Genomic DNA, 23060 nt, shown 5'->3' with positions numbered 1-23060 from the left:
TGGGAAACTACATGTGAGCACTGTAATATATTCCCCTCAGAGGATGGGGCCGCTCTGGGAAGCACGCAGAAGGTTCCAAGTTCCTTCCTGCCTGCAGCCTTGGAGAAGTTGCTGCCCGTCTGTAGACAATACTGAGCTAGATGGACCAATGGTCTGATTCAGTACAAGACAGCTTCCTATGTTCCAAAGGGGCTTGGATGATGCCAGTCCTTCTGCTAATATGGATGCTCATCCAGATGTGCATTTTGCTTCTGCATCAACTGCAGGAGAGCACATGCCTGCTTCTCTCCCTTGTTGGATGGCAGCTAGGATGCATGCAAGAGGGATTCAGAACTAACTTGAAATTTTTCTTTCCCCACCCCTAAAAACCGCTTCCTCTGCAAAGTCAGCCTTCTGGACTGGGGAAGCATCAATAGGTTTTTTCTTCCCCTCCTTTCCAACGCCTGAAGTCACTTCCAACCGTGTCCGTTATTATCTTGCAAAGCTCGGCTGGATCAAGGAAGCAAAGCCAACTTGTGTAAAGCAATTCCACTGAATTAAGAAATCATCAGACACAATCCCCCGACTTAAAAAGAAAGAAAGAAAGGAGGCTGGATTCCATGCGACGTAGACCAGAAATCCTTCACTACCCAAACATACAATGCAGTGGAAGGATTTCAAAAGGCAAGCTTTTCCTTTCCTCTACATGAAGAGGAAATCAGGTGGTGGAAGCGTGTGTATATTGCGTTTCTTTTGCAAATGTTTGCAATTAAGTTAATTGAATTCACTCGAGTTTGAACTGGTCCTGGAGCCAACTTACATTGAATGGGCAGTTCTCTCTCCCTCTCCCCCCCCTTCCCTCCCCCCAACTTACAGGAGTTCCTTCCCTCCTCCTCCCCCCTCCTCCTCTCCACCCTTATTAAAACAACCTCCAAGTCCCACTTGTTAAAAGACCCCTTAACTTGGAGGAGGCAGAAAAGCAGCAAGCAAGAGAAGGAGGAGGTAGGGAGAACCCAGAGAGCGTCTCAGAAAGAGAGAGAAGGAGGGGAAACAAGCAAGCAAGCGAGCGACGTCTGGAAAATATTACCCACCAGCCGCTCCACGCTGCCGCCGTTGAGATAGAAGCTTCATTGAGCCCCGACCAAAAAGACTTTTCCTACCGATGCTGCGCCTCTCTCAAGTTTATTGCAACTTCTGCGGGCTTCTGCAGAATCCGCCTGGAGTCCATCGCCTGGGAGAAGTCCGCCGTTTAATTGATCTGAAAGCCAGGTTTTTGTTTTTTATATATATTTTTAGGCAAGACAGGACATCTTGAAAATTAGGGACCCGGGATCCAGGTGGGGAGAGAGGGCATCCCCCTTTCCCATGATTTGGAGGCAATCTGAGGCCAGCCCCTCCAGAAAGCCTCCTGCAAGCGTGAGTTGATCTATTACCTCAAGCTGGAGAAAGGGCTACCAATTCCAGAAGCGCACCGTCGGCATTTTTAGACCCTGGATGAGTCAAGGGGCAGAACGGCGGCAAGGTGAGTCGCTTTAGGGTCGGGAGTTTCCTTTGATTTCCCTGTTTATTTGGGGCGCTTGTCGGGATTTTCAAAATCGGAGGGGTTTTTGTTTTTTCAGATCAATGGAAAACTTTGGGCAAGGGTGATCTCCAGTTTTTCTGAAGTGGGGAGGAATATGATACAATTATCCTGTCTGTTTCCAGAGCGCCTTCACGTGTGCGTGGCCCTGTATAGAGTGACGCCGCAGCCAGGGGAAAGGCAGGCAGGCCCCTGCCCCACCTAGTATACAATCTAAAAATTAATGACTCTTAATGATGACTGCTAATGGCGACCCGTTTTCTCCCGTCAATACCCAACCTCACAGATCTGGACAGATATTGGATAATAATTTGTCTAAATAATAACATATCTTTATTACAGCTATATAATGTGTGCACCTTGTTGAATTTTATACCGTATTACCTTGGTATATCTTGCAATACAATGACCTGACAATACCAGCGGTAGATGGATGGACTATTGTTTTAATACTGGGCCCGATCCAGCCAAAGTGTGTTGCAATTCCTGTGCACATTTATTTGGAAGTAAACTCTATTAAAATTCAATGGGATTTATTGCTGACTAAGCATGGTAAGGAATGAGGCTCTGCCTCTTCTACTAAAATAGATGGCACTGACTTTGGTCGGATCCTGCCCGTCTCTTCCATTCTGATCTATAATCGCATACCTGCCGGTTCTCCTCCGCTCGACCCAGACTATCTGGTAATGGATGCAGTCCGCGAGTCTTTTCCAAGATTTTCGAGGATCGAGCGCCAGGGTTCTGCCCTCGGAAAAAAATTTTCTCGCGAGGAAGCCCCACTGAAATGATCAAAGGGACTTGTGGAAATGTAAATAAGCCTAGGCTGAGCCTCCTCCTCCCTTATGGCCGTAACCCTAGTGGGGGGCATAATAAATGAAATGAAAGTCAAGAGGTCTACTCGCGAGTAGGGTGCCTCACGTTAGACTTCTGCCCTTTGGTACAGGGGTGGAGACCTGATCTTTCTCCTCGCCGCGTACAAGGCTTGTTTGGTTTTTATTTTAAACTAGCCACCTAGATCCTAAAGGTGATCTGGAGACGAAAGCCCTTGATCTGCTTCCAGATTTCAGAGGCGCGAGTATCCCGGAAGGCGGGGCTTCCCCACCCCGCTTCTTGGCTTGCAGACACTGTCGCTATTTAGACACTTGTGAAAACATGAAACGTGACTTTGCCCCGCCCTCCTCCCCTCTTCTTCACGGGAGATGGGTGGGAGACGGAACCTGGAGAGGAGGGCGGAGTGGGGAAGGGAAGCGGGTCGTGGTGTCACATTGCCAGCTATTGGGAGGGAGGGAGGGAGGTCTTAATTAGAATACGAAACGGGGACAGGCGCCCAGTAGAACTGCTTGGCGATGGATTCAGGAAGGCAGGAATCCGTCATTCCCTTATTCGCTGCCAAATGCTGCGGTGACGACTGCTAGCTTAGATGGTCTTTTAAAAAGACCAGTCCTCCATGCATTTTGCCTCATCCTGTCCGCGGTTGCTAAGTGGAATCTCCATCTTCAGAGGCAGCATATCTGTGCTGCACATCAGATGCTTAAGTGGTGGAAACCCAACACGGGCGGAAGGCATTGATCTGGCCGGCCTAGATCGACCATTGGTCTGTTCAGAATGGCTGCCTCTTCCTCTGGGGGCCGAGCACTGCGGTCCTCCTCTAGTTGTGTCTGAAGACCTCTGTGTGGTGTCCACGCGCCCTGTAGGCGCTGTGCGGGAGAGAACGCTGGCCCCGAGGTGCATACAATGGAATTGACCTTAGGAGGACCACACGGGGCCGGGGAGGTGTGAGCGGGGATTATATTTATTTATTTATCTATCTATCGTATATTGATAGAACATGCAACGAAGAGGCAGATCAATTGATGGGGCGGGGGCGGGTATGGGGATGGTGAGAAGCACGTCGTGGATGAAAGGACCTACGTGGCGGCAGCAGCTCAGACCCACGCTGCACTGCACGGGCCCCTGCGCTCAGCTGCTCTCCTGTCCTCTCCTCTTCCCCTGGGGCAGGAGGATGCAGGGAGCGAAGCTTGGGAGCGGCTTGGCCGCCACCGGGCTCCAAGATGACTATCTCCATCCCCTGGATGGAAGCCACTTCATTGTTTGCTTTCCACCCGCTTTTGCTCTGGACTGGCTTCGGCTCCAAAGAAGAGACGCGGCCCGCGATGGAAGGGGATCCTGAGCCGTGGAGACCCGAAAGTGTCCGGTTACAAACGACTCTGCGAGTCGTCAGCTGGAGGGGCTCCCTCTGGAGCGGCAGCAGAGATTGCGCGCGCGCGCCCGTGTCTGCGCGCAAGCAAGAGTCCTCCATCCTCCAGAGTCTTAGTTCTCCAGCGTCCAACGAGTCCCAGCTTGCGCCCTGCAAAGCCGCCCGCGCGCCTGCAAGCAAACTGGCGGGGAGGGGCTGTGGGAGACGTCTGCGCCCCTTTGATTGCCTCCTCCGCACCCTCCTTTTCTGCAGAAGTTTGCGGACCCACGTGGCAGGCAAGCGAGAGCGACCGGGGAATGCCGATGACGTCACTGTGGTGGAAGCGGCCGCCCCCTAGTGTGACGCGCCGCCGCACCCTCTCCTGATTGGCTAGAGGCGTCTGGAAGGGGTTCCCCGGCAGAAATCGCCGGATAAGTTTGCAAGAAGAGGCGTGTGCGTGGGGATACTTGCTGGCGCGGGTTGAGTCTTAGAGAGGGCGTGGTAGCTTGAGGCATTTGAAAAGCAAAATCTACACACAGAGGCAAAGTGGTTGTGGGGGTGGGCGGCTAGTGTGCACATAGTGCACACGATCCAGCCAAGGTAAAGCTTTAAAAAAAACACAACACTATTGGTTGTTCACTTGAGGAGGTGTAAGGTGTCTACTTTGGTTGGTCCGTGTCTACAGATCCCGTACAAGGCATTCATATCTTGAGAGACTTCCCTATTTGAGATTACAAGCTGCATTGTTCTCTTTAGACGTATTAACTGTGTTCCTATTCAAAACACACAAAAGGGACAAAATCGAATGAAAACAGTGCAATCATAACGAGCACAGCCATGTAAATGCAGGAGAAATATGAATCGATTCGCAGGGCCAGAGTTTAGGGGATGGTAGCAGGGTGAGAAAGGGGTTGTGTTCACCCTCAGAATTGTATGCATCTTGTTGCCCTTTCAGTGGCATCACTAACACAGTTCCATATGCAAAAAACAACAAACAGGGATATAATAAAACAAATGTTTTAAGTACTCTTTTTTAAAAAAAGTGTTGGAGACTTGGGTATTTAGTCTCTCTCTCTCCAAAAAGGAGAAGTCTTTAAGATTTAGTCTCTCTTCTTCCCAAGGTTTGAGACAGTGGGGAGTTGAAAGCATCCACATACCCCTTTAAATTATTATTATTGTTGTTGTTGTTGTTGTTGTTATTACATTTATATCCTGCTCTTCCTCCAAGGAGCCCAGAGCGGTGTACTACATACTTGAGTTTCTCTTTCACAACAACCCTGTGAAATAGGTTAGGCTGAATAATTGGTTTTTGAAATTATGGGATTATGCCTCGTTTTCTAAAGTTTCAGTTTATATGAATGAGGTCTCAACTGAGTCATGTATGTCAACTTGGGATCCCTTTATAAACTTTAATATCCAACAAGGACATCATTTGTTCCCATTGTCTGGATTTGATTTGTGAAGCTTTATGTACCCAGCTTTATGCAACCAAGCTTTATGCAACCAAGATGTGATCAAATGTTGATCATTGCTGCTGAATTTTCTTAGAACTGTTAATATATTCAGAATGTTTTCTTTCTAGTACTTGCTTAAAGAAATATCATGACACTGTTTTTCTTTTCTTTTGCTTATGTTTCAATAAAATTGAAAAAAAATGTAAGAAAGAAAGAAAGAGAAAAAAGAAAGAAAGCATTCCCCCACAATGGCTTTCTTTCTCTTGTCCCAGGCAAACCAATGAGGTGAATTCAACACATTGGCTAGCGTGGGACAAGGGAAACTGATCCTTGGCTGCATCAAAAGGCCTTGGTGGGCATAGGGCTGCCAGTCTTCCAGGAACTGGCATCAGTCTCCCGGTGACCACTGAAAGCAGTCCTGGGGATTTGAATGGCTTGATAGGGTGAAAGATGATGTGGGGTGGGAGAGCTCCAGGAATAGCTTCAGTCGCAGTTGGCAACTCTAGTTAAGCATGTTTGTTTGCTTATTGCATCTCTATCCCACTCTTCCCCCAAGGAGCCCAGAGCAGTGTGCATTATGTTTATCCTCACAACAGCCTTGTGAGGTAGGTTAGGCCGAGCAATAAGTGACTGACCCAGAGTCACCCAGTGAGTTTCATGGCTGAACAGGGATGTGAATTTGGGTCTCCCCAGTCCTAGCCCATCACTTTAACTCTACACCATGCTATTTATTTATTTATCATTTATTTATTTATCAAATTTGTACACTGCCCCAATCTTTCGTCTCTGGGTGGTTAACAATAGCATAAAACAAGTTAAAAACATATATAAAAAACTTAAAACAATGTAACAGTTTAAAAATAAACCAGAGAAAATAAGGGGCCTGGACATAGGCAGCTGCCTTATACTGAGTCAGACCATTTGTCCATCTAGTTCAGTATTGTCTACCCAGACTGACAGCAGCTCTCTCTCAGCCTTATCTTGGAGATGTCAGGGAGGGAACTTGGAACTCCTGCATGCAAGCGTGCAAGTGCTCTTCCCAGAGCAGCCCCATCCCCTAAGGGGAATATCTTACAGTGCTTACACATGTAGACTCAGATTCAAATGCAACCAGGGCAGTCCCTGCTTAGCAAAGGGGGCAATTCATGCTTGCTACCACAAGACCAGCTCTCTGCATGCACCTTTGACATTAGGTTGGAAGAGAACCATTGTGGTATAGTGGTTGGCTAGCTGGACTATGGGTAGAAATGCCTGGGTTCATTTCTCTGTCCATTAAACTTGCTGTGTATTCTTGGGCTTGTCACTCTCTTTCTAGTGACACTTCCTATCCTTGTGTGAAGATAAAATACACAGACAAACCTTGCATGCCATCTCCCTGAGCTCTGGGATATCAATACAGCTCATTCAGATTGCACCAGTGGGGCTTAAGGGGGAGTAAGCTCAGGACCAGTGCATTAGAGAAATTCATTCCCAAGACCCCTTTGAGCCCATGGCAGGGTCAGTCTCCTGCACTGAAGGCCAGGACAGTCCTGTCGACCTCACTGGCATTCTCTTGAATTATCTCAGAAATCAGATGTAATGTCTACCCTTTCACACATTTTTAAGTAAGAGCTATCTGCTGGAACAGAAGGCACCAAAATTTTTTTTTTTAAAAAGGTGAAAACCTCTCCATCTGTACATGTGAAGGCCAGTATAGAAGGGATAATATTGTGAAACGTGAGACTTTGGGGGATCTTCAGTTCCATTTTTGTCCAAGGGAGCTAGATTCATTATTTTGCAGGCTGAGTTAAGTGGCTAGATTTACTTTTGAGCAAACATAGGATCAGGCTGCGCAGCTACGATACTGAGTAACTGGTTTGAGAACGTCAACTTTTAGCTGTATTCTTGAGCTGGGATTGTTAACAATCTTTCTTAACTATACATATACGTTATAGACCCTTTATCTGCCATTGTTAAGAGGACAAAGTTCTATTGACTTTTCTTAGTGTTTCATCCATTTGCAGAATGAATGGTGATAAGCTATATTAGCAACGGCTGCTAGTCTGAGGGCTACAGGCCACCTCCAGCCTCAGAGGCAGGATGCCTCTGAATACCTGTTACAGGGGAGTAACAGCAGGAGAGAGGGTATGCCCTCACCTCCTGCCTGTGGGTTTCTCAGAGGCATCTGGTGGGCCACTGTGTGAAACAGGATGCTGGACTAGATGGGCCTTGGGCCTGATCCAGCAGGGCTGTTCTTATGTTCATTAGTCACTCCTATGGACCCAGATTCTGGGGTTTCCTGGTGCCAGAGGTTCGGCTGCCCTTTGGCCATTCCAGTCTTCCAAAAATGGCAAGAGACATTCCAATATTCTTTAGAATATATTCTTTAGAACAGGGATTCTCAACGTTGGGTCCCCAGATGTTACTGGACTTCAACTCCCATAATCCCCAGTCCCAGTGGCCTTTGGTTGGGGATTATGGGAGTTGAAGTCCAATATCATCTGAGGACCCAACGTTGAGAAACCCTGCTAGAATATTGGAATTGCCAAAGGTGAGTCTAACCCATGACACTAGGAAACCTGATTAAACTGATTAAAGCTAACGTATCTAATAACAGTTGATTGTGCAAATTAATGTCCATGCCTTCAGTGCTCAGAGCTTCCTTACAGAGCTCTCTAGTCAGGCTTCCCCAACCTGCGGCCCTCCAGATGTTGCTGAACTACAACTCCCAGCAAAATAAATTGTGGCTAGGGATGCTGGGAGTTGTAGTTCAGCAACATCTGGAGGGCCGCAGGCTGGGGAAGCCTGCTCTGGATGAATTAATGCATGTGTGTTCATTGCAGTGACCACAGCATTAAGTGACAAATTGCATGGCTATGACATGGTGTTGTGTAATGGCTCAGGGAATGAACTATGACCTGGAGGTTGCTGGGCCAAATCCTGCCTCTGCTCCAAGCAAAGGGCACGACTTTGGCCCTTCAGTTGTTGCTAGACTCCAACTCTTATCCCTGATTATTGGCCACTGTGGCTGGGAGTGATAGGAGCTGTAGCCCAACAACCATCTAGTTGGTGTTTATTTGGGGGGGGGAAACCAGTTTTGGGGTAAAAGGTAGTGTGCCGTCAAGTCTCCTGGTGACCACAGAGCCAGGTTGCCTTGGGTAGAACACAGGAGGGGTTTACCATTGGTAGCAAGCATTAATTGTCCCCTTTGCTAAGCAAGGTTTATCTTGGTTTGCATGTGGATGGGTGACTTACATGTGAGCGCTGTATGTGGGAAAATATTCCTCTTAGGGGATGGGGCTGTAGCTCAAATGTAGAGCATCTGCTTGTGTGCAGAAAGTCCCAGGTTCAATCTCTGGCACAGGAACATAGGAAGCTGCCATATACTGAGTCAGACCATAGGTCCATCTGGCTCAGTATTGTCTGCACAGACTGGCAGCAGCTTCAAGGCTGCAGGCAGGAGTGTCTCTCAGCCCTATCTTGGAGATGCCAGGGAGGGAACTTGGAGCCTAGATGCTCTTCCCAGAGCAGCTCCATCCCCTAAGGGGAATATCTTCCAGTGCTCACACTTCTAGTCTCCCTTTCGTGTGCAGCCAGGATGGACCCTGCTTAGCTAAGGGGACAAGTCATGCTTGCTACCGCAAGACCAGATCTCTTCCTTTTTCCCCCCCTAGATGGGAGAGAGGAGGAAGGGAGGTCGAACACACACTCACCATGAGAGAGGTATCTCCAGGCAGAGCTGGGAAAGACTCCTGCCTGAAGCCATTGAGAGCCACTGACCACCCTCCAGCCTTGGAGAGCCAGCAATACTGAGCTAGATGGACCCCTGGTCTGACTTGGTGTAAGGCAGCTTCCTCTGTAACAGCTGGAGGGTTGGAGCTGTGCAGCCCTGCCTTAGGCAAACCACAGCGTCTCAGCCTCAGCTGTTCTCACTCCCAAGTGGGGGTAGTTAAGGTATGGGGGGAAAGCCTCTCCGCTTCCTTGTCCTGTCCTGTTTAAAATAAACCTGGCTGACATACTGTGCAAAGTTCGTTTTACTTGGGAGGTGCACACGGTTGCACAACAGCACTCTTGCATACACATTAAAAAATTGTGCTAACGCAGTTGCAGGATGGATGGCCTTTATTCCTGTTTGCACAGTTCCGTGCGTTTGTTCAAGAGTGCTCTTGCACAGCTGTGTGTGTGCTCCATTGAAATTTATTTATTTAATATTTATTTATTTATTTATTTGATTTATATACCTGCATACAGAACTTTGTTCATGATGTCAGCAAATAGTAATACATTGCTGTCGATGTGTAAGGTCAAGGTCAAGTGTGCCGTCAAGCTGATTTTGACTCCTGGCGCCCACAGAGCCCTGTGGTTTTCTTTTGGTAGAATACAGGAAGGGTTTTCCATTGCCTCCTCCCACGCAGTATGAAAATATGCCTTTCAGCATCTTCCTATATCACTGCTGTGTGATATAGTATCAGCGGGGATTCGAACCGGCAACCATTCATCCATTCGAACCGGGATTCGAACCAGCAATTTCCCCGCTGCGCCACTTAAGGTGACTTAAGTGTACATTAATTCTAACCCATATGGATGTCCTTGTGAGGGATCCCCCACCCTCAAGAGACTCCTCCTCCACCTCCACAAACACCTTGTTCTCTCTGATCATTCATCTGGAGCCGGGCTGCACAACTTTGGCCCGCCAGCTGTTCTTAGACTCGCCCCCAGCCACCGCGGTCAATAGGGATGATGGGAGTTGTAGTCCAACAGTTGCTGGAGGGCCCAAGTCGTGCAGCTCTGATCTGGAGTAAGTACCACCGGGGTGCCAGCTTTGCACTAATCCAGATTGGCTAGAACGCTGCTTTTGCTCATAAGCGTAGCAAAATAAAGGAAGACCTCTCTATTTAGCCAAAGCACAGTTGGAAGGTGCAGGAGCAACGGGGCAGGGCACAAGAGAGTTCGGCACAGGGGCCCCCATGTTCTTTAATCCCACACTGCTCCCAGGCCCCATAGAGGGCCTATTCTAGAACATGAGAAGGTACAGCTGGTTTCATGTTTATAATGGCCTGAATTTTTTTGTCCTTATTGAAGGCTGGGCTCTCCTGTTCTTTAATTTGCACTTAAAACAGAGACCTGACGTCGGCTCCGTCTGATCCCTGCAGTGAAGATCAATGGCATGTAAAATCTGGAAGTGATAAATGAGGAGCAGAGCCGGGCAACTGTGCTGCGGCCGTAAAGCCGTACAGATGTAACCTAACTGTTGAGTTCCCCCTCCGTTGGCTGTTAAACTGGGAAGGGAGGGATGCTGACAGCTATTTTATGTCCGTAATGAATGAACGCTGGGAATCATTTGTACTTCAAAGATGGATTGACTTATTCTGCTGCCAAAAGGAGTCTTAGCCAGTTTCCCGGAATGGGGATGCCATTACATGGCCACCGGCTAATGCCTGATCTGCTGTAGGGGTGTAAATACAGTCCGTGTGGAGGAAGATCCCCACCCTCTGGGACTCCCTGCATCCCTCTTGTGAGTCGGTCTGGTGAAGACGCTTCATCTACTTGAGGAGATTTTGTCTTGGGGAAGGGTTGAATTCTTGCATATGATCTATTTATTTTATTTCGATAGCACCCGATCAAAAATCTCTAGGCCGTGAAATTGCCTATATGGAACTGCCTTATAGCAAGTCTGGCCAAGTTAGTATTGCCTTCACTGACTGGCAGCAGCTCTCCAGGGTTTCAGATGGGTTGCTTGCACTGACTGGCAGCAGCTCTCTATGGTTTCAGACAGGGGTTGCCTGCACTGACTGGCAGCAGCTCTCTATGGTTTCAGTTGGGTTGCTTGCACTGACTGGCAGCAGCTCTCCGGGGTTTCAGACAGGGGTTGACTGCACTGACTGGCAGCAGCTCTCTGTAGTTTCAGACAGGGGTTGCCTGCACTGAGTGGCAGCAGCTCCAGGAGCGTAGCGATAATTGGGCGAACACCCAATCAGGAGCCGCCATTCGCGGCCCTGGCACGCCCCCTGCATCTGACGTCAGACGCAGGGGCGGTAGTTTAGCTCCCGAGCAAGGGCCGCGCGGCCCCTTCGGGAGCTAAACAAAGGCCGGTGTTGCGTTCGCACCACAGCCCAGGAGCGGCTCTTCCCTGCAGGGGTCGTGCGGCCCCTTCAGGAGCTAAGACTGGTGCTGCGGTCGCAACGCAGCCCAGAAGCGGCTCTTCCCTGCAGGAGAGAGCCGCTCCTGGGCTGCGCTGCGAACGCAGCACCAGCCTTTGTTTAACTGCCGAAGGGGCCGCGTGGCCCTTCAGCAGTTAAGCTGCTTCTCCCGAATGGAGCCTCGCTCTATTCGGGAGCCAGACCATGCCCCCGGGAGCCAGACCACGCCCCCGCATCTGACCACGCCCCCGGGAGCCAGACCACGCCCCCGCATCTGACGTTAGACACGGGGGCGTGGCTATCCCCTGGATCTGACGTCAGACGCAGGGGGCGGGGCTATCGGGGCACCCGCCACGGCCGTACACGGGCCTGAGCAGCTCTCTGTGGTTTCAGACAAGAGTTGCTTGCATTGACTGGCAGCAGCTTTCCGGGGTTTCAGACAAGGTTTGCCTACACTGACTGGCAGCAACTCAGACAGGCATCTTTCCCAGCCCTACCTGGAGACGCCAGAGATCGAACCGGGTGCACCACCATTGAGTGTTGGCCCTTCTCCACTGCTGCTGCTGCTGCTTATGATTTATCTGGTGCCATCAATGTACATAGAACTTCAGAGTCACCTAACCCAAGGAGTGTTCTGATGAGTTTGCCATCTCCGTTTCAGCAGAGGAGGGCAGAGGCCACCCAAACCGGGGAAGACTCTATGAGCCGCTTCAGCTCCATGTCGTTCGGCTTGGCAGGGGGCATAATTTGAAGAGGCGAAGCCACAGGCCTTCGAGAAGTAGTTGGCTTTGGTTACAAAGGGGGGTGAGGCCACCGCCCAGTGGCAGAGCGCCTGCTTGGCATGCAGAAGGTCCCAAGCTCAATCCCTGGCAGCATCTCCAGGTAGGGAAGACGCCAGGTTGAGGGGAAGCTCCTGCCTCGGACCTTGGAGAGCGGCTGCCGGTCAGTGTAGACCGTGCTGAGCTGGATGGACCAATGGCCTGCCTCAGTATGAGGCAGCTTCCTCTGTTCCTATGGATCTGAAGAAAAAAGCAATAGCACACTGTGAGCATTTTGGGAGGGGCTCCAGGCATAAGAGGTTGTTAACTTGGTTGTGGTAGTCCCTTCCAGCTCATTCTAGGAAATCAATAGGATTGCTCCAGAGTAAGTGATTTGAGAATATTGTGACCCCAAGCGACCCTTTCAGCACATGCAGCTTCCTGGACCTGGTCAAGGAGCCCCCCACCATCACACCCACCACCTCTGTGAATGGTCTCTACTATCATATTTAACCCCCCGCCCGCCCCCTGCCTGAGTTCTGAGCAGGAAGTGAAACTGAATCTAAACTTCAACTAAAATGAGAATTTCGGGGAGAAGAGCTGGTTTTGTGGTAGTGAGCATGAATTGTCCCTTTTGCTAAGCAGGATGTGACTTGGTTTGCATTTGGATGGGTGGCTACCTGTGAGCGCTGTAAGCTATTCCCCCGTAGGGAGCATCTGCTTGCATGCAGTAGGTCCCAGGTTCAATCCCTGGCAGCATCTCCAGATAGAGTTGAGAGAGACGCCTGCCAGCAGCCTTGGAGAGTGGCTGCCAGTCAGTGTAGACAGGACTGAGCTAGAAGGGCCAAGGGTTTATCTGACTCAGTATAAGGCGGCTACCTATGTTCCTATGAGAACCAATCCCCCTTCCCCGAATCTAAACAAAGCCCAAGTTGTCAATTCATATTGCACCGGAACAGACTCCTTTAAAAATAAATAAATCAGTTTACCAACTTGTTAGAGGTCATACCTTGTATTGGCTAGACGAGTGAACGAGAAATTCGCTGGCTGTTGCAGTGTCTGACCTCAATTGGGATTTCTTTGTTGTCAGGGACTGTGCCAGCCGCCAGTCCTTCCTTTTTGCAAGCTTATCGCATCTGAAACAAGCAGTCTGGCGGCTGGAATAACCCCAACCAGTAGGGATGTGGACAAATGAGCAGACGGCCAGTTCGGCCGTGGATGGAGGTTACTTTTAAGCCGGAGGGAGGGTGCTCTTACTCTTCCCCATCTGCGTTTCCCCTGCTGGCACTGTGTCCAAAATCGCTGGTGTGGGGCGGCAGTGAACCCTCTTGCTGCTCTGACCAGCATCAGACTGGAAGTGGCTGGTGCGCGTTTGTCGGACGGGTCCGGAAAAGGACCTCCGAACCGGTCCATGCACATCCTTAGCAACCAGCAGCAGTAGCAGCCACAGTGATTCCATATTGATTGTTAATTATGGAATTCTGGAAGTCAAGATACCAAATACCAAATAACCTGTTCCAGTACCAAATGTCACACATCATCCCTGTGTTATTCGATCGGGCAGGAGTTCTCAGACCTAGGTCTCCAGGACTACAACTCCCACCATCCCCAGTCACAATGACATTGGGCACGGTGGCTATGGATGATGGGCACTGTAGTCCCACAGCATCTGAGCCCAGTTCTGAGAACCTTGAGATAGGGCTGCAATCTTGCTTGTTAGGTTGCTTAAATCCTATTGACTTCAGGAGAATTTCAGCAGGGTTCAGGACTGTACCCCAGATCAGTGGCACACCTAGGTACATAGGGAGCTGCCATATACTGAGTATATTGGTCTGTCCAGCTCAGTATTGTCTTCACAGACTGGCAGCGCCTTCTCCAAGTCTGCAGGCAGGAGTCTCTCTCAGCCCTATCTTGGAGATGCCAGGGAGGGAACTGGGAACCTTCTGCTCTTCCCAGAGTAGCGGCTCCATCCCCTGAGGGATGTAATTATCCCCTGTAATTTGGCACCCGGACTTGAAGGGCTTTGGAACCTCCTGTCCTGCCGTGAGGCCCTCCTTAATTTTTTTAGTTTTTAAAAAAGTTTTTTTTAAAAAGAAAAAAAGAAACCTGAATTTGGGGGGCCTCGAAATGTCCTGGACGGGGGCCTCCTCAGAAGCCTGCCACCGCCCCGCTGCTGCCCCACACCTTCCCCGATGTGCCGATTTCTGGCATAATTGCAGCTGCCATGTGCACAGCCGGGGGTGGGGTGGGGGCAGAGGGTGAGCCGAGCGGAGCAGGCCTCCCCACCATATGGCAGTGGGCGGAGTGGCCACTGGGCCTGTCCGTCTGGCCCAGTGGTCCTTGAGAACTGTGAAGCGCACCAGTGCGCCTGTGTAGTAGGAATCGAGCATTGCAAGCCCCTCGATTCCTACTGCGCAGACGCACTGGAGCGCCTTGCAGGTTCTCAAGGACCGCTGGGCCGGATGGACAGGCCCAGCAGCCACTCTGCCCCCCCGCCACCGCCATATGGGGTGGGGTAGGCCTGCTTGGCTTGGCTCACCCAGCACCCCCAGCCGCGCACATGGCGGCTGCCATTATGGCAAAAATCTGTGGGGCGGGCGCACAGTGGGTGCGGGGTGGCAGCAGGAGCACTCCGAGACATTTGGAGCCCTCCCCAGACCTAGGAGGCCACAGACTGGCGCCCCAAGGTCTGGGGGTAAGAGTGCCTCTGGCCCGATCATTCAGTTCCAGAATTCTTAAGAGATTTGGAATGTGCTCAGCAGGGGCGTAGCAAGGTTGTAGTGGGCCCAGAGACAAGATTTCAAAATGCCGCCCCCCTCACTGAAGCTCAGTTCATGAAGTAAAAAAATCTTAAATGAGGCTGAACAGTGGTAACAAAAATCATAGTAAAATTGAAGGTTTTGTAAACAGTGGACGATGCAAGTGATTTAATGGTACTAGAGAAAGACATGCTGTTCTGGTAGCTCCAGGTCTGAACACTCACATCAGTTTTGGAGGATGGATACAACTGAAGGAAGCCTGGGCAGGTGCGCAGCTGGGGCAGTCAGTCATGTGACTTGCCTCTGGGGGCCCCCCAAGGCAGTGGGCCCCAAACAACTGTCTCCCCTTTCCCTGTTATAGTCACGCCCCTGGTGCTCAGTGCATATTGCTATGATCTATTCATGCTGTTGCACAGCTTGGGACTACCAGTGATTTGTGCTTCCTGTCCTTGCAGATGATCAGTGCTCCATTGCTGGGTGCGTGAATCACACGCCCAGACTTTTGTGTTTGCTGGCTCTGGTAGGCCGGAGGGTCAGGGGCTGGGATGCGTCGTCCCGGCCCCCGGAAATCCCTTAATGTTCCGCATGAGTGCACAGTGCATTGTGAGGATCCCTGCAGCCAGGGGCGGGTGCCTGTCACTACTACACCGCTGACTAAAAGCAGCCAGCGCTACACATGATTAAAAAACCAGGGCTAAGGGAGCACTCCCACCCTTAATCGGGTTTCAGAGGCTGGTTCCGCAGGTGGGTTTGTTGCCGAAGCACCGCTGGGATCAGGCACAATCCCAACGGTTCTCACACGCAGCCAAGCCCAGCCAGGCTTGGCTGTGCATGAGAACAGCCTCGTGGTGTTCCTGGTTATAAAGAGTCCCACAGAGATGGTTGTGAGAACGCACATTTGCCAGGCAATCCTGGTCATACCACTGTGGTTAAACTGCATTTAACTAGGATAGATAACCAGGATAAGATTCTGAAGGACTGGATCTATCATGGGGGACAAGATACTTACTAGTCTGGAGGACACTGGCTACTAGTCTTGATGGCTATAGACTATCTTAGGAACATAGGAAGCTGCCATATACTGAGTCAGACCACTGGTCTATCTAGTTCAGTATTGTCTTCACAGACCGGCAGTGGCTTCTCCAAGTCTGCAGGCAGGAGTCTCTCTCAGCCCTATCTTGGAGATGCCAGGGAGGGAACTTGAAACCTTCTGCTCTTCCCAGAGCAGCTCCATCCACTGAGGGGGAGTATCTTACAGTGCTCACACTTCTAGTCTCTTCATATGCAACCAGGGTGGACCCTGCTTAGCTAAGGGGGCAAGTCATGCTTGCTACCACAAGATGCTTTTGAACACCAGCTGCTGTGGGAGCAACACAACAGCAAGAGAAGGGACATGCCTTCATCTCTTGTCTGCAGGCTTCCCACTACGGGAAACAGGATGCTGGACTAGGTGGGCCTTGGGCCTGATCCAGTAAGGCTGTTATGTTCTTATCTTGGTTAAAAGTGGTTTAATGACTGTGGTATGCCCATGATTGCCCAGAAATTCTGGGTTCTCACAATCTGCTCCACAGGGCTCAGCAATCCTGGTTAACTCTTTAACTGGGATTGCCATGATTGCGAGAGCACTGTGTGTGTGTGTGTGTGTGTGTGTGTGTGCACACACGTGTAAACTGGATTGTGGACATTATAAAGATACACAGAGAACATTCATACTCTTCTCTTAATGTTACCAGTTGAGGACATCTAGTGAAGTTGATTAGTGGAATTCATGACCACTAACTTCAATAGCTTTTTTTCTTTTTTTTTTGGTAGGATAGCTCTCTTACGTATGCATGAAACCTCCATGCAGAAAGGTGATATGACTAATCCTGTTTTGGATAAATAATATGGGCTGGCCATTATTTTCCTGTCTTGTTTGTGCATTTCCAGAGGCATCTGGCTTGTCTACTGTTGGAGACAGAAGGCTGGGCTAAATGGATCCTTGCTAATCAACTTCTACAGTCTTCTACACATCCTTCATATGGTTAGTTAGAGTGAGATCAAGTGCTTGAACATGAGGGAGCTTTCAACATACATTTTGTGCAAACTAATTCCACGTGCCATTTTATATGCAATTTGATTTACATTTCATAAAAGTCCTAATCAATGGTTACTTCATGGCAGCCCAAAGTGGCAGGAATGATTTAATTATCACATTGTTGGGAAGCCTATAGTCTTTGGCTAAACTCCTATCAAGTCCCGCAGTTTTGAGGACTTGGATGAAAAACCTACTAAAGAAAAAAAGATTTCCCACAGATTGCGCTCTGTGTTAAGTAAGTGGCAAAGCTCCCGCTGAGTTCAAGGCAGCCAAAATTGCATCTGTCATGCTGGTTTGATTCATTTGAAACTATGGGCTTAATCGACTATAGGGGCCTTTTCACATGACCATTTGGCTCAAACTAATAACCTTTTGACTCACACAGGTTTTGGATTCCCCTCCATCTTCATTGCTAGTCTGTGGAATGCCATTAGAATGTATTGTGTGCTTTGCAAAATTCAGTTTGAAAAGCTCCTTTCTCAAAGCCTTACATCTAAAACTAATGCAAGAAGGACTGAGCTTAAAGAAGCGTTGGAAATTGCATCCAACATGTATCTCATCCCTGGGCAGATGTGTGAGCTGGAGCCCAAAATCTCACTATGTTGTGAAGTCCTGCTTTGGATATTACCCAAGAAGCACCAGAAGAGGAATCAGGAGTGTGTTCTCATTTTTCCATCCTTCTGTCTTGCATCTGAAACCTCTCTATTATGTCCCCCATGTCTAGGGTCTCTCTCTCTGTCCAGGGATGCCATTTCAGTGGAAAGGGGTTAAGACACTCTGGAGGGTGGAAAGGGGCTAAGACACTCTGGAGGGCAGGAAATTCAGAAGGGTGCAAGGGCCTGCTCCCAGATATCTTGAAAATAACAAATGTGACTGTGAGCACGAATTGTCCTCTTTGCTAAGCAGGGTCCATCCTGGTTTGCATTTGGATGGGTGAGTGGCTGCTTTCTGCTGTATGACAGAGCAAGGCCATTCACACAACCTACCAGGTGGGCAGCCTTCCCAAACTTTGTCTCCCCCCACCCCCAGACAATCAGTAGTTGCTTGGTAGGAGCATGAAACGCGCTCCCTCACGGGCAGTCCTGCTCCATGCAGTGTGGAGCAGGGCGGATTGATCTGAGGCCCCGCCTCCTTGAGTCGCACAATGCACGATGCATGTGCGCTGCAGCAGGGGATTCCCTCAAGGGATGGAGACTCTAGTGTGCAGCCAGGCTGGAAGCAGCCCGTGCTCGCACATGAACAGGTAGCCCTGGGGTAAGGGAGCATTCGCTCCCTTAACCTTGGCTAACAGCTGGGCTTAAAAGCTGGACTAGGTGGCGCTGCCCCACCGGGATTGGGCCCGATCCTGGTGGTTCTTACACGCAGCTTAACGCGGTCTGCGCAACCCCAAGCCTGGGTTAGGCTGCACGTGAGAACAGCCATCTGCTTACATGCAGAAGGTTCCAGGTTCACTCCTTGGCATCTCCAGGTGCGGCTTGGAAAGGCTGAAACCTTCGAGAGCCAGTTTAATGTGGCTGGGAATGGGGGGAGTTGTAGTTCAACAGGAGCTGGAGCGCCAAGCAGAGGTGCGCTAACCCCCGGACCTTGGGGACCCGGTCCGGTCCTCCAAGGTCCGGGGGAGCCTCCAAATGGCCGGGGCCAGAAACCTCTGGCAGCTGAGCCACCCTGCGCCCACCTCGCCAAAACTCTGGGGTTTTTTTGTTTAAAAACTCTTACCGCAGCCGAAGGGTGGCGGGGGGGGGGGAACGGAGCAGTCCTTCTCCCTTCTCCCCCCCTCCCCCAGCGGCGGCGAGGTGAGAGGAGCAACGGCGCTGAGAGCATCCGTTCGGGCCAGCGTCTTGAAGCAACGGTGAGGCGTGCCTGCACAGTTTAGAGATCGCCGCAAGCCTCGCGCGGAGCAGGGGGGCTCACGGCTGGGCGGTCTGGCCGCCCAAGTTACCTTGGTGCGCCCCTAGCACCACCAAGGCCGCCTCCTCCTGGTGCAGGCAACACTGAATTAGATGGACCCATGGCCTGACTTGGCATAAGGCAGCTTCCTCTGTTCCATATCTATAAAATGCCTCTTCACACTATGCTGTTTGCCACATTCATCTCATTTGCCTGTACGCAGACACGTTTTGACTCTGTTCAGCTGCCCCGGGGGTGCATGGAGTTGCCAAATCCTCGGCCCGTTGAACCTGTCCTGGCTCGCAGCAGGCCTTTGAGGTTTCCGGCAGAGCACCCTTCCCCAGCCTTGTATGTGTAGATACCCAGGACGGAACCTTCTGCGTGGAAAGAATGTTCTCTGCCACCGAGCAAAAAGCCATTCCTTATTGTTCCATGGTCTGTTGAAGCTGCTTATAAGCAAGATTACCTGAGCCAAATATCAGATAATAGTCAAAGGACATGCTGACCGTTTCCCATTGACACAATCAGCCACAGTAGTGTGGTGAAGGTGTATAAGGCAGGTGAGGCAGTCACCTTGCCAAAGATAAGCAGGTCCAGGGCCTGGGTGGGAGACCATCTAGGAAGCTTAGGTATGCCACCTTCAGTTCAGTCACAGGGGAGAAAATTGGAAATAGATGAATGCTCTTGTAGATCACGCACGTGCTTGCAGAATAAAATTACTCGAGCAGAGGTAGGCTGAGATATTCCCCTTAGGGGATGCGGCCGCTCTGGGAAGAGCATCTGCAAGCTTGCATGCAGAAGGTTCCAAGTTCCCTCCCTGGCATCTCCAGATAGGGCTGAGACTCCTGTCTGCAGCCTTGGAGAAGCCACTGCCGGTCTGTGTAGACAATACTGAGTGAGATGGACCAATCGTCTGTAGGGGTGTTCAAACCGGCTCGGAATGAGCCGGGCTTGACGTCGAACCGGCCCAATTTGACAAGTTTGTGGTTGATCCGGACTGGCCCCAGTCAGTCTGAGTTTGAACCAGGCCCAGCTTGGAGCTCTGTTGGTAAAGAGGAATCCAGTGAGGATTTCCCTTTACCAGTAAAGGGGCAGGGTGGCTTCCTAAACCACCCTGGGGTTAGAGGGGAGTAATTTAGTGCTTACAAGTATAATCCGCAGCTGTGGCAGCCGTGGTTGTGGGAGGGTAGTAGGGGCAGCCAATCCCCCCTCCATCCCCACTGGCCTCCCCCAGAGTAGCCAGGGCCAGCAGCAGTCTGGTTTGGGCTGTCTTTCTCCCAGTTTGGGCCTCTGAGCATGTGTGGGAGCCATTTTAGTTACCTCCGTGCATGCACAAAAGCCATTTGCATGATCGCGGGTCCGGTTCAACTGGTGCCAAAACCATGCCAGGCTGGGTCAGTTTGAACCCAGCCCAAATTCGAACCGAACTGGCCTGGCCGGTTTCGTGCACTTCCCTAATGGCCTGATTCAGTGCAAGGCAGCTTCCTATGTTCCTAAGCTTGGCTCTCCAGCTGTTGTTGAACTACAACTTCCATCATTCCAAGCCACATATTGTGTCTGGGGATGATGAGAGATCTAGTTCAACAACTGTTGGAGAGCCAGGATTGTCTTTTCCTGCTCTAGAGTTACAGAGGTTCCTAGGGCCAAACCGGATGTGGTCATGGAACTGCTGTGTGCAGAATCAGGTCCTCTGCCCAAATGAGCTCAAGGGGTGAGTTTAAAGCACAGCATGGGCTGGCAGGAAGGAGTGCTCAGCCCTTCTCCTGATCTGTTCCCCAACTGCATGTTTAGCTCCTTTGCTCCTAGGGGATTCCATGACTGGAAGCAAGTAAACCCCACTAGGGTGTTTTCCAGATCAGGCGCTCTACAGCGATTGGGGCGGTGTAAAGTGCTTCGGCTTGGCAGGATCGCATTCGGAACGTAAAGGAAGCGGTGGAAGCCGTTGGTTGCGTAGTCCGTGGAATGATGTGTTTCCCCAGCAGGAACTGCCCATACTTGTGTTCTCTCTGTGCCCCATTTTGGCCCGATGAGGTCGCAGAGGAGGCGGGGAACGTGATGTAGGGAGCAAATGAAAGCTGAGAATTGCACAAACCCCAGCAAACAATTAAAAAAAGGGATTCTGAGGAAACTCCCCCTGAAGCAGTTGGAGGGACTCTGTGTGTGTGTGTGTGTGTGTGTGTGTGTGTGTGTGTGTGTGTGTGTGTGTGTATAGGGAGCCCACCTTCTACCTCGCCCCCCCTGCCAGGTCCCAGACGTGTGCAGCTTTGAGGCACCCCGGCAGTGAGGCATGGGTGGCCGGCAAGCAGCCCCACAGGCACTTGCCAGGCAGGTGGCTGACCCCTTGCCACACTGAGCGGCTTCTGGAGTCCACGCGCTGCCGCCTTTCTCCAGACATCGCTCCTCCTCGCGAGGAGGAGGGGAGTGGTGAGGACAAGCCCTCCCCCCGCATACCCTGTTTGGGGTGTGCATCTTAACTGTCCAGCGGGAGGCGTCTCCGCAGCAGGCGGGAGGGTTTCCTAGCGGCCGCCAGCATCCTACGCCTCTCGCAGCCATCTGGACATAGCTGTCCCCTCATTCCCTTTTACACGCCCCATGAAACTGGGAGGCAATGGCCTCCTCTTCCTCCTCCCTCCTGCGAGTCAATCTTGGTGCCATCTCAGACCCGAAAGGCAGACCTGCAGACTCGCCCTCCAGCTGCCCAGTGAAGTGCCCTTGTGGACTCAAAGGAAGGAGGTGGGTGTTTTCTCCAGAGACGTTCAGGAGAGCCAGGCTGGGCTGGGCTCTGAGCCCAGCTCCCCTGCCTGGTGCCCCCAACCACCACCAAGCTTCGGCGGGGCTTCTCTGGCAAACTGGCAGGCAGAGAAGGGAGCGCCGGACCTTCGTCACCACAGGCAGAGCGGTCTCCCCACCACAGGCGTGTGGCCACTTTTTCTTGCGGGGGTGGAGGAGCAGCTGCATGGGCACTGGCCAGGGTGGGTGCAGTGGCAACGGTTATATCTGCGCAGATTACCCCATCCACACCACAGCACTTACAACACCGAAACAGCATTGTAACCGCCCTGAAATGGGAAAATACAGCGACTTCTTTGCAACAGACATGCAAGGTTTCTGTCAGAAATGTGAGCGGCACCCTGCTGGCTGTGGTGTCACAGCACAGGAAGTATGGGAAGCACGCTTAGCAGTGACCCTGCTGTAGGGTCTAATCTGGAAAACGCCTGGGAGAATGCAGTGCTTTAAACAGCAGTTTTTTGGGGGGAGGCTATCAACCAGGGTCTGCCTCCGTTGTGCTTTGAATCCCGCCCCCACCCACTTCATAGGAGATTAGTTGAATCTGGGTTGGGTCAGGCTGCCGTCCCATGCGGCTGGCCTGGCCTCCAAAACAGTCTGAATCAGATTATGGGTTTGTGAGTCCATAAACTTATCTGCTGGCACCTGGCAAGCTTCTCCAGGCTGTGTGTGAGATAGGCTTTCATGACTGCAAGATCAAGTGGCTTTCATGATTGCAAGATCAAGTGATGTACAAATTGTACTGACCACAGATGCCACACCCAAGATAGGCTTTTCCTATCCTTTGCCTCAAACACAAGGCTCTTCTGCAGAATCAGTTCACACATTCAGTACTCCTCCTCTGATCACCGAGGGGGACACTAGATCTGACTTAAAGCACACTCTGTGGCTCAGCATTTTTGGAATGTTTTGGTACAAGGGCAGCTTCTTTCTTGGGGCAAGTAGCAGCCGTGGGAGGCCCTGATCCAAATGAGGACTGCAGCAGGGCTGCAATCCCACTTTGGCTTGATTTTGTGTGTGCAAATTCCATGAGCAAAGGAAGTGCTCACAGTCACATCTAGTTTTGCCTGAGTAGGAACATAGGAAGCTGCCATATACTGAGTCAGACCATTGGTCCATCTAGCTCAGTATTGTCTGCACAGACTGGCAGCAGTTTCTTCAAGGCTGCAGGCAGGGATCTCTCTCAGCCCTATCTTGGAGATACCAGAGAGGGAACTTGGAACCTAGATGCTCTTCCCAGAGCAGCTCCATCCCCAGAGGGGAACAGCTTACAGTGCTCACACATCAAGTCTCCCATTTGTATGCAACCAGGGCGGACCCTGCTTAGCTAAGGTGACAAGTCATGCTTGCTGCCACAAGACCAGCTCTCCATATTTGGGGGACAAATTTGGATGTGGGAACAACAGCCTTGAAATATCAAACTGTTGGCCACAAATTGAGGGTGTGACTGTAGATTCTGCCAGACATAGGTTTAGATCTTTAAGA

General features: G+C 50.9%; 1 protein-coding gene across 3 annotated transcripts in view; it reads left to right on the top strand.

Moving 5' to 3' along the window:
- The first annotated feature begins 858 nt into the window (after positions 1–858).
- HAS2 (hyaluronan synthase 2) overlaps positions 859–23060 on the top strand; it is a 49384-nt gene continuing 27182 nt past the window's right edge. For all 3 annotated transcript variants that reach the window (XM_053242644.1, XM_053242645.1, XM_053242643.1), the window contains exon 1: positions 859–1501. The gene's annotated coding sequence lies outside the window, so the exon portion shown is untranslated. The remainder of the gene's footprint in view (positions 1502–23060) is intronic.

Source organism: Hemicordylus capensis, chromosome 4 (assembly GCF_027244095.1).
Source record: "Hemicordylus capensis ecotype Gifberg chromosome 4, rHemCap1.1.pri, whole genome shotgun sequence".
NCBI lineage: Eukaryota > Metazoa > Chordata > Lepidosauria > Squamata > Cordylidae > Hemicordylus > Hemicordylus capensis.
This window is presented reverse-complemented; position numbering and strand designations above follow the sequence as displayed.